Source organism: Cherax quadricarinatus, chromosome 44 (genome assembly GCF_038502225.1).
Source record: "Cherax quadricarinatus isolate ZL_2023a chromosome 44, ASM3850222v1, whole genome shotgun sequence".
Classification (NCBI taxonomy): Eukaryota; Metazoa; Arthropoda; class Malacostraca; order Decapoda; family Parastacidae; genus Cherax; species Cherax quadricarinatus.
The window spans coordinates 11907519-11924733 of NC_091335.1; positions in this window are offsets into that span (position 1 = coordinate 11907519).

The window sequence follows — 17215 nt, forward strand, 5'->3', positions numbered from 1 at the left end:
TTACAGGTGTTAAGGGTGTTAAGTTTAGATATAGGTGGGATGAGTCAGATGGTGGTGAATGCGGTTGCGTATGTGGTCACTGATTTTATTTATACGTCTTGGGCTATGAGGGAGGTGGGTGTGAGGGAGGTGGGTGTGAGGGAGGTGGGTGTGAGGGAGGTGGGTGTGGATGAAAGAATAAAGGTGTTAGCGGCCACCATTTATAGAACTAAGTGTCGCAATAGGGATCTTTATGGGGGAAGGTGGGAGACAGTGTTTACTGAGGGATACCGGAGTTTTAAGTTGAAGGATTTACGGGATTTAAGTGTAAAGTAAGGGGTAACGACGGGCTAGTTTCTTGAGTGGGGATGTGTGGATGGCTTTTAAAGTGTGTGATTGGATTTGTACTGATACATTTATGCTTTTCCTGTGTAGCGAGTGTGGTGTGTGTGGTGGTATTACACATGTGTTCCCTTAATGTTGTGAAGGTTTTGGATAGTACATGTACGTAGTGTATTGGAGCACTACATCATTGTGTGTATATAAGGTGAATGAAAGGGTATAATCTTAAAGTTTTTGTGTGTGTGAGAATGACTGTTCGTTATTGTGAGAGTGTCTTCAAAGATGTTGTAGAAAGCACATACTACGTGGTGTTACTAAGGTATGCCATATGACTGTTTTTGAATATGCTGTCATACAAAGTCTGGGTTTTCCCTTCTTGTAGGATGCATTCTGTAAGACACAATTTCTGTATATCTGAAGGTTCGGAAGTGTAAATAGCTGTAATGAGTAATGTGGTACAGTTTAATATTATGCGAGATTGTATTTTGGCACATAAGGCCTAACATAATGTTTCAGCGGCCTGGTTAAAATTATATAGTACATGTCGTGTGACACTGTATGTGTAGGGTAGTGTTATTATATTTTAAGTACACGCTGTTGGTTTCCCTTTGCTATATTAATGTTTCAAGTCACATGTAAGAGTATATGTAAGGTAATATAAAAATGTATATTGATTTTGTGTAAATACACAATTTTAGATGACTTTGTTGGAGCAGGTATGCATATGAGTTCCAGTAGCGGTGTATGTCATGTTTTATTACTGCTATAGGGTATATAGTGTATGAAGAAGTCTTAGGTGGATTGCACCCGTGTTGAGATATAGAGTATATTATCCTTGTATGCGAGGCAAAGTTTTCATAATTGTTACTTAGAGCAAGCGGTATCCTGCGCTCTTACAGTATGTCATTGTTTTGTTGGTATTTGATGAGGGGGGGGGTACCTTTTTACTTCCAGTGCACATATGTACGACTTTATAAATGTACCTTTGGTTAGGGGTGGATGTATTGGTTTTAATGGTATGTGGTGAGGGTTTTACCTTTAAGAATTGTTTTGTATATAAAACTTGGCATAAGATGTATAAGTGTGCTGAAGTAGATTATCTGGATATGTTGTTGGTACACCTGTGTGAAGTGTTCCTTTTTCTTTTTGGATTGTGTATACGTATGTTGTACTTTAATTTTGTTGCTACATGTTGATTGGTTTAGTGACATATGTTTGCTTCCATGTATAATGTATACTGTATTTTAAATAAAATTAAAAAATCCATGAAAATTTTAAGTGATGTGACAAACACCAGTCTTTATAACCTTAAAAGTGAAATAACAATTATAGGATGGGAAAGGCACAGATGTGTAGAGGTGGTGAATGATAATTAGCACATATTTACGTAATTTAACAAAAAATAAGCATTAGCATAAAAAATATCACGAAGAAGGGTGTTATCTGGCGGTAACTACGGCCAAGAAAACATACACGATACTCTAAAGATCTTAACACCTTGGATAACACTTGAGCGGGATGATGACAGACTGCCCACTCAGGCTTCTTACATGCACAAATACACCAGGAAGAGAGAAAGGGGGCAAGAGGAAGAGAGCAGAGGATGAGGAGGAAAGGGTGAAGAGGAACAAGGTTTAGGTAAAAAGAGGGAAAAGAAGGGAGGAGGAGAATGTACCACCAAGAAGCAGGGAGGAGGATTTCAGGAGGGAGGCAGGAGCAGAGGGAAGGCGGGAAGTGGAAGAAGAGGTAGGACAAAGTAATGAATAACTGGGGAGAAAAGAGAAGAGTGGAAGGAAAGAGTGAGGACAAAATAGAACCCTTCCTTCGCATCTAAGGAAGTGTTGTACGTGAGCAAACTACCAGGGGCACGGGGCTAGTTATCTCCTCTGTCTACAATTAATAATCACGAGAAGAATAAAAGTCATAATACCGTGGCTGGAACAATTAACAAATAACCCGCAAATAGGATAGCAAACCTATGAAGACTTTCCGGTCCGTCGTGGAGCAAGTCGCCCTGTTCTTTTCAGCCAATTTTGTCCATGTTCTTCTTCCAACCTTCCTTCAACTCTCACATATAATACTATATCTATTCCCATCATATCTGTACTGTAATTTAAGTAACTAGTACCACTCATTCTTCTAAACTTAGCAATTATATTTTAGTTTAATATGTTTATCAAGCACCCCATACCCATCCTGTGGGCGGTAGTCAAAAGATTACAGAGGTACATAATGGGTCCAGGGACTGGACCCCAAAGTTTTGAGCAAGTTACAAAGGTAATGAACTCCAGGTAGATATGGTCACAATCATGACAAGTTACAAAGTATATGCTAAGCTTTGCCTGAGAAGTTGTGCATTCTTTAGGCCTTCGGTTTATTGTATATCCTGTGTTGTAATACTGAAATACGTATTAGTATCTGCATTTGTATTGGACCAATACTAACGTGTGACTAAAACGTCTAATAAATTGTTTTTGCAAAAATTCCACTAGTAATGTGTTATAAGCAGATGTTTGTTACTTTAGGATTACCCGAAATGCTCTGCATAATCAGGGGCTTTCTATAAAATATGTCAATAATATCACATTTTCTGTACCAACTGTAAACCATTCTTTATAGAAACAATTTACTTTAGTTTCGTGTCTTCTATCATCCATTTGAGTTTACCTCACATAGAAAGCTAATGATAGAAAATGGAACATTTAGAGAAAATAATAAAAAAAAGCTAAATTAGGGGAGACTCGTACAATACCATTTTCATACAACGATTACACGTACAATAATGTTTTCATGCGAAGATTACGTAAGTTATTTTATTTAGGTACACGTTCACATAAGTACAATGATCATACATAGTGTATATTACCTAGGATAACCCAAAAAAGTCAAGGTGACTTATTCGGGCTAATCAGAAGATTAGTAACCCAGGATAACTCATGAACACCTGACTTTTTTGGGTTATCCAAGATGTAATTTACACTATGTATGATAATTTTACCTATACGTATCTGTGCGTAAATAAACTTACACCAATCAGTGTGGCTTATATCTACTCGGGTCATATGATCCCTATATCCTTTGGTTCGATCCTAACACGTGGAAACGCCGGGCATATTTCCTCACACCTGTTGCCCCTGTTCGCCTATCAGTAAGTAGGTACCTGGTAGCATATTGTTGTGAGTCAACGGACTCCAATGGAAATAAGCCGTAGTGGCTTTACAAATCGGTTATCCAGAGAAACTAACAATCCAAAGTGACTCTAAAATACATCGGCATGGAAGGTTTGAAGCCGCTCGGATAAGGCATTTACAAGTTATCACGCGAAAAATCAGTATTCCAGTTTTTGTAATTTAAAAAAAATAGCAAATGAGACCTATACAGCCCATGATCAGCTGACCAGAAAAGGCAAAGGCATTCTCCATTCATGACAAGAAAATCAATATCACAATTTGTTTACAGAATGGGAAATTGGGACTTACACAGCTCAACTGCAATGCGAACCCTCATTTGAGCTAAACATACCAGCATTAAAAGTTTGAAGCTCACCAGAAAAAAAAAAACATTCTCCAGAAATTGCACTGAATCCAAGAATACAAGTTTTTAGTTATATTAGTAAATTGGCAAAATTTGTACCTATAAAACCTAAACTTATAGGCTACCATCCTTCCGTTTGGTAAAATGACACATATGCAACTAATGCGACATTTTATTGTGGCAACGTTTCGCTCTTTACAAGCTTTGTCAAGTCATTACAAACAATACATGTAGGTAGGTATAATGTTCGTCAGGAAACAGGACAAGTGTTTCCCGACTGGGGTCTTTGTCATATGATGACCCGCAGCTGGAGCTTTTGGTCATATGACTGAGGACTTCCGTTAGCTTATCGGTCCACCTCTTGAAAAATCATGGTTAAACAATGCAGGGACATATGCACCAGCCTTGAACGACTCCGGCTGTCCAGATGAGACATACTCATGTTACTTCATGGAAATTATTATTATTATCAAAACTAAGTGCTGAACCCCCCAGGGTCATACAGCGCTGCTACTTCATGGAAAAATACCACATAATTTTAAGAATAGAATTGGCAGATTGGAACTTACAGAATTCAATAATCCAAACATCCTGTATAAAATTTACAATATGGCACCTGCACATGACAATAGTTGCATGAATCTTTCGATAGTGACAGCACACCAGTGTTGGAAATTTGAAGCCGATCAGATGAAGAGTTCTCAAGTTATAAATAACCTTGAAGGAATTGAGAAAAAAAATTCAAGTACTTCCAGGTGCCTCTTCGGGGATGCCTAATAAGGCATATCAATCAGGTCTAATCTTAGATCAGGTCGCGGGAGCGATGACCTCCGGAACCGACAACATGCAGTTGTCACTCAGCCAGGTTAATTTAAGCACAGTTAGGTCTGAAAATAAACTGGATGAGTGACAGTGCGGGCACCACCTCGCCTTAGGCTATCATGACCTTGATATGCCCGGGGTTTTCCATCCCGGAAAAGTTTACTCCGTACAGGGAACCATCGCCTGCCTTGTCGACAGCCCGCCCTCACACCCTGCACAGCGTGCGTATTGTTTCCAACGAAATAAGCAACAGCGGTGTATTCCTTAATGCAAGAAGTAACCCTCTCCTAACTGTGACTGATTTCGAGGGCTCTTGTACACTTGTAGCGTGGCCTGGAGCTATGATCGCTTGATCAAACAGGCTATTTGCGCTAGCGGCCCGCAGGTCCACAGCTGATCTCAGGAACTTGCAATAAGAAACTATCCAGCTGATACTACGTTAGTCTTCAACCACGGATGTTGACACAGTTACAATTGTCTAATTTTACCCTTTCCCAATTCTTCACTGTGTTTCACATTATGTCCCTTATCTTAAACTCCAGTAAGTTCTATTAACAGTGAGCGCGTTAGTAACAAGGCCCATAAGTATCTTCTATGTACAGTATATATAACCAGGTATCTTTCTCTCTCACCCCCGTTCCAGAGAGAGCAATCCAGGCACTTTGAGGCATTCCCTAGAGGTGTTTTTTTTTTTGGAGGGGAGGGGGGGGAAGGGTAGGCAGTATACAAATTCTACATTTTCCAGCTGAGCGCCTTTCAAGGCAAGAGAAGTAACAATAACTAAACTAACAGAGCTTAACTAAGAGCTAAACCACCGCAAGAGCGGTGGTTTAGCGCTTAGTTTTGATCATAATAATAACTGAAAGACGCTGAGCACAAAATTTAAGTCGGGAGAGCACACCATTTTTAAAAATATCATTGACGCTGTTAGTCTCTTATGTGTTATGCCTCATGTATTGGAAATTATTATAATAAAAAAATGAAGCGCTAAAACTACAAGGGTCATTCAGCGCCTGTATTGGAAAGGAAATGTTATAGGATTAAAAACTATTAAGAGGGAAAGTAAAGTACAGTGAAAGTAAGTAAAAGTTTGTAAGATTTTCCTGTCTGCACACTCACGAGACCAGAACCAAAATATCAGCAATCCTGCCAAGTTCAATAAGTTTCCAACTGACATACCTAAAGTCAGTGCCGAATCAGCCGGGTTGTGGTTCGTGCGTTGGACTACGTTGGGCAAGCAGTAACAGCCTAGTTGATCGGGCCCTGATCCACCGCGGGGGCGTTGATCCCCGGAATACCCTCCAGGTAGACTCCAAGTAGGTAGGTAGTACCTACCTGGGTGGTTGCTGCCACCAACATACTACCCACTTTAAAAAATTTCAGTCCGTCTTATTTCCTTATTATTATTATTATTATTATTATTATTATTATTATTATTGTTATAATCAAAGAAAGCGCTAAACCGACAAGGGTAATACAGATATTATTTCCTTAGCCTTTGCTGCATTTGCCTTTTGGTGTTTTCCAAATGATAGATTCTCTGACCATTATAAGTCTTTTACCAGCTCCATGCGTTCCATATGGTTTGTCTGCGTTCCACATTCAGTGCTCATCTTAAGGTCTTTATTCTTCCCATAAATAAGTTTCAAATTTGTTACCATTCATTATATTTCCATTTGCCAACTGGAACACACTGTTAATATCTGTTTGTAGATTGTTTTGGTCTTCTACTGAGGTGTGATATTCATATAGTTTACATAAAATTATACGAAGCTCTGCTGAGGATAAACAGTGATGATGGTAGGGCAGTGTTTAGGGGTGTTGATTTTTTTTTTACACAAATCAATTTTACAGGCTAAAAGTTCTTATCCTACCTCAGATCATTCCACAATCCCAGACCTATCTGAGGTATACTACCACCCCTTCCTTCCCCAGGATATGACCCACACCAGTCGGCTAACACCCAGGTACCTACTTGCTGCAAGGTGAACAGGGATAGCAGGTGTAAGGAAACGCCCAATGTTTCTACCCATACCGGGAATCGAACCACGGACACTCAATGTGTGAGTTTTTTTTTTTACTTTGCTGTGACTGAAATTTTTGTTTACTACCCCTCTTCCTGATAATTTTGTTATAAATATGAATATCAGTTTCCCTTCTATTCTGTTATACATATTATCTTCATTTTTATGAGTTGTTACTTCATGGTCGCATCTGTCAAATGCTATTGCAAAACCCGCGTAGATTACACCAGCTTTTTGCTTTCCTTTCATGGCCTTAATAATCTTGTCATAGTGATGTAATTGTTGTTTCGGGCACGTTCTTCCTACTTTAAAGCCGTGTTGACTGAGGTTGTGTAGCTCACGTTTCTCCAGAGTCAGTAAGTTGGCATTTAACGTTAGTTGTGTGTGTTAGTGCTACTGGTCTGTAGTTGTTTGCTACTGCTCTGCTGCCTGCTTTAGTAAAGTGTTATATCTGCACTTTCTAAGGCCTCTGCGATTTTCCCAGGTAAGCTCCTTTGCCTTTCTTCATAAATAACGTATTCCAGAAATCAGGCCCAAATGCTACGTGCTGGTGTGATTTGAGGGCTAGTAAATACACAACCCCAAGTTGCTAACAAACCTACAATTTATTTATCAGAAGAAACAACTCACAACCGAAAGGGCCTGGATTCGATTAACAGGTTGATAATACTTATAGACGACTTCCTTGCACTTGCTGCTTTTGCTCACCAGGTGGTAAAAGTAGGTAGGCAGGTTAGGTTAGTAGGTAAGACACATATGCAACAGTTAGGTATCTTTATTTTGAAACGTTTCGCCTACACAGTAGGCTTCTTCAGTCGAGTACAGAAGAGTTGATAGAAGCAGAAGATACTTGAAGACGATGTAATCAGTCCATCACCCTTAAAGTTTTGAGGTGGTCAGTCCCTCAGTCTGGAGAAGAGCATTGTTCCGTTGTCTGAAACAATATGAAGTTGAAGTGACAGAATCGGGCCTTATATAGTTCTAGGAGGTGAGACGTAGGTTGATTTGGGAGGGCAGGTCCTTCTCAAACCCAGCCGTTCTCACTAGTAGAGGTTGTCGAAGTAGATGGTCTGTACCAAGATACCCTTGTGTTGCAGTGTCTGACAGAATGAACATTAAAATGGTATAAAATACCGACAGATTGTTAGGTAAGACACATATGCAACAGTTAGGTATCTTTATTTTGAAACGTTTCGCCTACACAGTAGGCTTCTTCAGTCGAGTACAGAAGAGTTGATAGAAGCAGAAGATACTTGAAGACGATGTAATCAGTCCATCACCCTTAAAGTTTTGAGGTGGTCAGTCCCTCAGTCTGGAGAAGAGCATTGTTCCGTTGTCTGAAACAATATGAAGTTGAAGTGACAGAATCGGGCCTTATATAGTTCTAGGAGGTGAGACGTAGGTTGATTTGGGAGGGCAGGTCCTTCTCAAACCCAGCCGTTCTCACTAGTAGAGGTTGTCGAAGTAGATGGTCTGTACCAAGATACCCTTGTGTTGCAGTGTCTGACAGAATGAACATTAAAATGGTATAAAATACCGACAGATTGTTAGGTAAGACACATATGCAACAGTTAGGTATCTTTATTTTGAAACGTTTCGCCTACACAGTAGGCTTCTTCAGTCGAGTACAGAAGAGTTGATAGAAGCAGAAGATACTTGAAGACGATGTAATCAGTCCATCACCCTTAAAGTTTTGAGGTGGTCAGTCCCTCAGTCTGGAGAAGAGCATTGTTCCGTTGTCTGAAACAATATGAAGTTGAAGTGACAGAATCGGGCCTTATATAGTTCTAGGAGGTGAGACGTAGGTTGATTTGGGAGGGCAGGTCCTTCTCAAACCCAGCCGTTCTCACTAGTAGAGGTTGTCGAAGTAGATGGTCTGTACCAAGATACCCTTGTGTTGCAGTGTCTGACAGAATGAACATTAAAATGGTATAAAATACCGACAGATTGTTAGGTAAGACACATATGCAACAGTTAGGTATCTTTATTTTGAAACGTTTCGCCTACACAGTAGGCTTCTTCAGTCGAGTACAGAAGAGTTGATAGAAGCAGAAGATACTTGAAGACGATGTAATCAGGGCAGGTCCTTCTCAAACCCAGCCGTTCTCACTAGTAGAGGTTGTCGAAGTAGATGGTCTGTACCAAGATACCCTTGAGAAGGACCTGCCCTCCCAAATCAACCTACGTCTCACCTCCTAGAACTATATAAGGCCCGATTCTGTCACTTCAACTTCATATTGTTTCAGACAACGGAACAATGCTCTTCTCCAGACTGAGGGACTGACCACCTCAAAACTTTAAGGGTGATGGACTGATTACATCGTCTTCAAGTATCTTCTGCTTCTATCAACTCTTCTGTACTCGACTGAAGAAGCCTACTGTGTAGGCGAAACGTTTCAAAATAAAGATACCTAACTGTTGCATATGTGTCTTACCTAACAATCTGTCGGTATTTTATACCATTTTAATGTTCATTCTGTCAGACACTGCAACACAAGGGTATCTTGGTACAGACCATCTACTTCGACAACCTCTACTAGTGAGAACGGCTGGGTTTGAGAAGGACCTGCCCTCCCAAATCAACCTACGTCTCACCTCCTAGAACTATATAAGGCCCGATTCTGTCACTTCAACTTCATATTGTTTCAGACAACGGAACAATGCTCTTCTCCAGACTGAGGGACTGACCACCTCAAAACTTTAAGGGTGATGGACTGATTACATCGTCTTCAAGTATCTTCTGCTTCTATCAACTCTTCTGTACTCGACTGAAGAAGCCTACTGTGTAGGCGAAACGTTTCAAAATAAAGATACCTAACTGTTGCATATGTGTCTTACCTAACAATCTGTCGGTATTTTATACCATTTTAATGTTCATTCTGTCAGACACTGCAACACAAGGGTATCTTGGTACAGACCATCTACTTCGACAACCTCTACTAGTGAGAACGGCTGGGTTTGAGAAGGACCTGCCCTCCCAAATCAACCTACGTCTCACCTCCTAGAACTATATAAGGCCCGATTCTGTCACTTCAACTTCATATTGTTTCAGACAACGGAACAATGCTCTTCTCCAGACTGAGGGACTGACCACCTCAAAACTTTAAGGGTGATGGACTGATTACATCGTCTTCAAGTATCTTCTGCTTCTATCAACTCTTCTGTACTCGACTGAAGAAGCCTACTGTGTAGGCGAAACGTTTCAAAATAAAGATACCTAACTGTTGCATATGTGTCTTACCTAACAATCTGTCGGTATTTTATACCATTTTAATGTTCATTCTGTCAGACACTGCAACACAAGGGTATCTTGGTACAGACCATCTACTTCGACAACCTCTACTAGTGAGAACGGCTGGGTTTGAGAAGGACCTGCCCTCCCAAATCAACCTACGTCTCACCTCCTAGAACTATATAAGGCCCGATTCTGTCACTTCAACTTCATATTGTTTCAGACAACGGAACAATGCTCTTCTCCAGACTTAGGGACTGACCACCTCAAAACTTTAAGGGTGATGGACTGATTACATCGTCTTCAAGTATCTTCTGCTTCTATCAACTCTTCTGTACTCGACTGAAGAAGCCTACTGTGTAGGCGAAACGTTTCAAAATAAAGATACCTAACTGTTGCATATGTGTCTTACCTAACAATCTGTCGGTATTTTATACCATTTTAATGTTCATTCTGTCAGACACTGCAACACAAGGGTATCTTGGTACAGACCATCTACTTCGACAACCTCTACTAGTGAGAACGGCTGGGTTTGAGAAGGACCTGCCCTCCCAAATCAACCTACGTCTCACCTCCTAGAACTATATAAGGCCCGATTCTGTCACTTCAACTTCATATTGTTTCAGACAACGGAACAATGCTCTTCTCCAGACTGAGGGACTGACCACCTCAAAACTTTAAGGGTGATGGACTGATTACATCGTCTTCAAGTATCTTCTGCTTCTATCAACTCTTCTGTACTCGACTGAAGAAGCCTACTGTGTAGGCGAAACGTTTCAAAATAAAGATACCTAACTGTTGCATATGTGTCTTACCTAACAATCTGTCGGTATTTTATACCATTTTAATGTTCAGGTTAGGTTAGGTAGGAGTGTGTTGGGGGGGGGGGTTGGTGTTTGTGTTTGTGCGTGGGGATGGGGGGGGGGTTGCCGACTGTTTAAAGTCGCAGCCACAGAAAAACTGCCCTGAAATCGTATCCTGGACAAAAAAATGCCATTGTGTAAGGAAACTCCAGTACCTGGTGGAAATATTCAGGTTTTAAGTAATAAGTAAAATAAAAGAGAGACAAGGTCTTGTGAGGTGGTGTGATGATAGTGGTGGTAATGGTGGTGGTGACAGTGGTGCTGACTGCAATAGTGGTAGTGGTGATGGTTGTGTTGGTGGTTATAGTAATGGTGATAATGTATGTTGTGGAAGTGGGGATGGTAGAGACGTAGGTGCTGGTTAATGACTCTTGTGGTGGGTGATGAATGTGGTTATGGGAGGCCGTAAGTGAACTCTCATGAACCTTGAACATAACAAATAACCAGTAGTTACGGTCTTAAGAGCACCAGCCAGCCCGCAGGAAGCTCCACCTTGAGGCAAATTATTCGGAACTTTCCTGGGCTATTTAGTGCTGCTGCTCTTGTTTATGTTGCACTGTTACGCTAGAACTCCATTTTTTCTATTGAAAGAGTACACAAAACCACCAATTTACCCAATTCAACTATCCAATACAGTGGTCAGAATTTAGCAATTTTGCCAATTTCACACAAATTTCAAATGATGCCAATTTCCAAATAGGGTCCAGAATAAACAAGAAAGACATTCCTGGCACTAAAATAACATTTCCTCTGTTCATTAGTCACGTCCCCAGGCCCTTTCCACTTCGAATTTTTATTCTCATAAAAAAATAAGATTTACTGTTATGCAGACTACTGCATTAGTGTAGAAATGGTTTAAATAATATCGGCGCAGGTGTGAAAGAATATTAAGACTCACCAGTTGACGTGTATTGAACCCTTGGCATGATTTGTTTACTTTTGAACTTTGGTAAAAATCGAACATTTCTGCTACTTTGAGCTCAATTTCAAGGTACTTTTCATTGTAAAACCAGTCAAAATCATTGCAGGAAAACTAGAATACAACAATAAATACCATACTAAAATATAGTGCAAAGTCGCTGTTTTAATCCAAAAACACAAAGTTTTTTTTTTCTCATTACGCACTGTGTGCTGCAGGATTTTTTTATACTGCGCACACTGACCACATAGACCCATTCTTTCATATGTAGGCCTACCAGCTTTCTCTCACTAGATTTGAAGGCGCTAGAATTTATGCGTACTAGTACGTCATGGACACAGGCACGTAAGCCGTACTAGTACGGCCGAAACCCTGAAAGAGTTAATAAAGGGGATATTAATATGGTCTTGAGGATATCTCTCCAAGAGAGAACCCACAGTGATGGATTTAAATTAGACAAGTTTAGGTTTAGAAAGGACAGGAAAGTATTGGTTTGGAAATAGGGTAGTTGATGAGTGGAACAGTCTACCTAGTTGGGTTATTGATGCTAGGACTTTAGGTAGTTTCAAATTTAGGTGGGAGACGGCCGACTTGTTGGAAAATATATATATATATATATATATATATATATATATATATATATATATATATATATATATATATATATATATATATATATATATATATATATATATGAGTGAGAGGGGTTGGATTTGAGTGGGATTTAATATGAGAGTGGATAGAGTTATCAGAGCTTATTTCTTGGGTGGCATTGAAAATTGGGTTGGGCAAATGTTTTGTTAGTGGGATGGATTGTAAAGGACCTGCCAAGTATGGGCCAACAGGCCTGCTGCAGTGTTCCTCCTTTCTTATGTTCTTATGTTACTGTTGTACTTATATTACCAAGCTAATCTCGTTACTATTAACTGTATTGCTACTGTAGGTAAATGGTTTAGAGAACCGACAAGTTCCTTCCTATTTTTTTTCTTTTTATTTTGCACATGAGAAGTATTGTGACTTTCTGTCAGTTTCATTTAGTTTGAGTTCAATAGCCAATGTTTCTTTCCGCGCTTCAGATAGTCTGGTATCTTTGAGTAGTTCTGGTATTCATCTTTGCTTGTCGAGTTTAGAGGGAAGAAACATGCATGCATGCACGTTTCTTCCCTCCCACTCTCTCTAACTTGCATCTTCTCTTTTTCCTCACCGGCATGAACCATAAAGTTAACTCCCTAGGGAGACTGGTTCGGATCCATACAACAGATTAGTGTTAATGCACTAATGGGGGCAGCGCTGAAACAGTAGAGTTAACACAGTTCACAGAGAATGGGAGGCAATCGAATTTCATCCAAGGAAGAGCAGCTTCTGGTATCTTGTTTAAGTTCCCTGAAGGACCAAGTACATCACTGTATTTATAGCTGCCAACACTCTCGTCAGATTCAATGTCACTTCAGTAAACGTGATATCCAACCATTGTAAAATTATATTAAATGTGAAGAGCTAAACCCGCATGGGTCATGCAATTTCTGAGAAAATGAGAGAATTTTTTTGATTCGAGGAAGGGCGGGGAAGGGGTAATTCCGCTGTTCCTTGGATACAACGCGGTTCACCGGTATCCACGCCTTTCCCCCGTCTCACCTTGGAGGGTGACGTCACGGTAGAATCGGAAGACCAAAAAATAATCAATTACTTCTTTTAAAATTGAAGGGCATGACTAAGGGTAATTAATAAATTGTCAAGTTCCTGCATAGCACTACGACCTTGCTATGAAGACAGAGCTAACTTCTTAAAACTCCCACCCGTCGTGATGTAAATGACGCGCTAATATCGAGTTTAGAAATAGCTCAAATCTTTCAAATACGTCTTAGCGTAAGATTACGCACACAGTTATTTCACAACATACTGCCGCTTAAATTAGAACATTGTGGAATCAGAGGCCATGATCTCGCATGCATTAAGTTCTACCTTAACGACATACACCAATATGTGATCATTAATGGACCCCAATGGAAATAAGTCACTCTGTCTGACTTTTTTGGGTTATCCTAGGTTCTCTACACATATGCTGCTATGTATGATAATTCTATGTAACTGTATTTGTGTATACCTGAATAAACTTACTTACTTACTTAATGTCAATACTTCATCGACTCGATCTGTCAACACTGGTGCCTCAGGGCAGCGTCCTAGGTCCTGTTTCTCATCTAAACCACTGATCTTCCTAATGCCTACCAGGAACTTATAAACCAATACTAGTTGCAAAAGTCTGTATTTACTCAACATACAAAACATCCACACTTAGCCCTAGAGAAGTATACTTCTAGAAATAGTATTTATCCGTTATACCAGGGTACGCTGTACCCAGTGGGGAAAAATATTAAGAGTATAATCGTTCTAATCAGAATTTATTGTTGATATTAAGGAACACAGAAATAATTAATGAATTGAACGTAAGGCTTATCACAATTCTACTTCACAACCCACACCCGTGAATACCTCAATAGAGTTAATAATGTACATACAGCAAGCTTGGGTTAATACTAAACGTACGGGAATGTTGGGTTAATACTGTACATACACGAAGCTTGGGTTAATATTGTACATACATGAAGCTTGGGTTAATACTGTATATACGTGAAGCTTGGGTTAATACTGCACATACATAAAGCTTGGGTTAATACTATATATACAGTAAGCGTAACACAAGTGTAAACCCAGCCTTAATGCTCCTAGAGAGCTGCAACAGAATACATACACAATACAAGAAACAGAAACACATCTGATATCTCAGGTGTTTGACTCCACCCAAGCAAATATAAGGTCCGAAAATAAGGAACACTCTAGCAGAAGAATCTATAAGCTGCTTATCTGTCAACTGCTCTAGCAGAAGAATGTGTAAGTTACCTATCAATTGCTTAAAAATATTAAAAAAAAATTATGTAAATTTATAAGTTACTACTATTATTATTATTATGGGAGAGCTCTAAACCTGTAGGGATTATACAGCGCCTGTGGGGGAGGGGATTGAAGGCATTCAGGCTCAATTCAAGGAACTGGAGCACAGATTCAATTCCTTAGATCAAGAGCCCGTCACCAGCATCAAGATCGAATATGAATATCAAATTAATATGATCCAGCCAGCCTATCCAGACTCAAATCAACATTCACGCTGGTGCAGTTATCGTTCCTTCTTCAGTATATTTCTAGTCATATCTCTTCCTTCTTTCTCCCCAAACAAAAATTATTGCTAAAATTGCTAGTGCTGTCTTTTGTTACTAATTCCCCATAACAACACTGCTGTTATAATAAATAGAGTTTTGTTTCTTAGATCGTTACATTACTTGTAGAAATATAATTATGTTAAACTTAACACTGTCATGATTTAATTTTATTTCAAATACCTTCTTGAAAAATAGGCATTATTATTATTATTATTATTATTATTATTATTATTATTATTATTATTATTATTATTATCATCATCATCATCATCATCATCACTGATCTCGACTTAATACAATATTACAATGCGCGTAGAACTATGCAACACTTAAAAATATCTACCGTTGTTCCTCCAATTTTTGAAGAATAGATATACTCGCCCAGTATTATAGGTAAATAATATGTCCTAACCCAGTTATACAGGGTGAAGATCCTAACCCAGTTACAGATGGTGAAGATCCTAACCCAGTTACAGATGGTGAAGATCCTAACCCAGTTACAGATGGTGAAGATCCTAACCCAGTTACAGATGGTGAAGATCCTAACCCAGTTACAGATGGTGATGATCCCAACCCAGTTACAGATGGTGATGATCCCAACCCAGTTACAGATGGTGAAGATCCTAACCCAGTTACAGATGGTGATGATCCCAACCCAGTTACAGATGGTGATGATCCCAACCCAGTTACAGATGGTGATGATCCCAACCCAGTTACAGATGGTGATGATCCCAACCCAGTTACAGATGGTGATGATCCCAACCCAGTTACAGATGGTGGTGATCCCAACCCAGTTACAGATGGCGATGATCCCAACCCAGTTACAGATGGTGATGATCCCAACCTAGTTACAGATGGTGATGATCCCAACTCAGTTACAGATGGTGATGATCCCAACCCAGTTACAGATGGTGATGATCCCAACCCAGTTACAGATGGTGATGATCCCAACCCAGTTACAGATGGTGATGATCCCAACCCAGTTACAGATGGTGGTGATTCCAGCCCAGTTACAGATGGTGATGATCCCAACCCAGTTACAGATGGTGATGATCCCAACCCAGTTACAGATGGTGATGATCCCAACCCAGTTACAGATGGTGATGATCCCAACCCAGTTACAGATGGTGATGATCCCAACCCAGTTACAGATGGTGATGATCCCATCCCAGTTACAGATGGTGATGATCCCAACCCAGTTACAGATGGTGATGATCCCAACCCAGTTACAGATGGTGATGATCCCAACCCAGTTACAGATGGTGACGATCCCAACCCAGTTACAGATGGTGATGATCCCAACCCAGTTACAGATGGTGTTGATCCCAACCCAGTTACAGATGGTGATGATCCCAACCCAGTTACAGATGGTGATGATCCCAACCCAGTTACAGATGGTGATGATCCCAACCCAGTTACAGATGGTGATGATCCCAACCCAGTTACAGATGGTGATGATCCCAACCCAGTTACAGATGGTGTTGATCCCAACCCAGTTACAGATGGTGATGATCCCAACCCAGTTACAGAGGGTGAAGATTCTAACCCAGTTACAGATGGTGATGATCCCAACCCAGTTACAGATGGTGATGATCCCAACCCAGTTACAGATGGTGATGATCCCAACCCAGTTACAGAGGGTGAAGATTCTAACCCAGTTACAGATGGTGATGATCCCAACCCAGTTACAGATGGTGATGATCCCAACCCAGTTACAGATGGTGTTGATCCCAACCCAGTTACAGATGGTGATGATCCCAACCCAGTTACAGAGGGTGAAGATTCTAACCCAGTTACAGATGGTGATGATCCCAACCCAGTTACAGATGGTGATGATCCCAACCCAGTTACAGAGGGTGAAGATTCTAACCCAGTTATACTGTGTGAAGAATATATCCTAACCTAGTTACACTGATTGAAGGACAGATCATATCTAAGCAACACAAGATAAAAACACATGCCATTAATAAACTGGAAACACCATAAGTGGTAAATTACTATTTGACTGGCGCGCGCGCACACAGTACGTGCTCCAATAATAATAATAATAATAATAATAATAATAATAATAATAATAATAATAATAATAATAACAATAATAATAATAATTTATCTTTATAAGTACCGTATGAGTCAGGTTGACACCTAAGTAATAATAATAATAATAATAATAATAATAATAATAATAATAATAATAATAATAATAATAATTTCTACAAGTACATGATACATCGGATACAGACCATAACTGACATCAATGACATACCATATAGAAAGCCCTT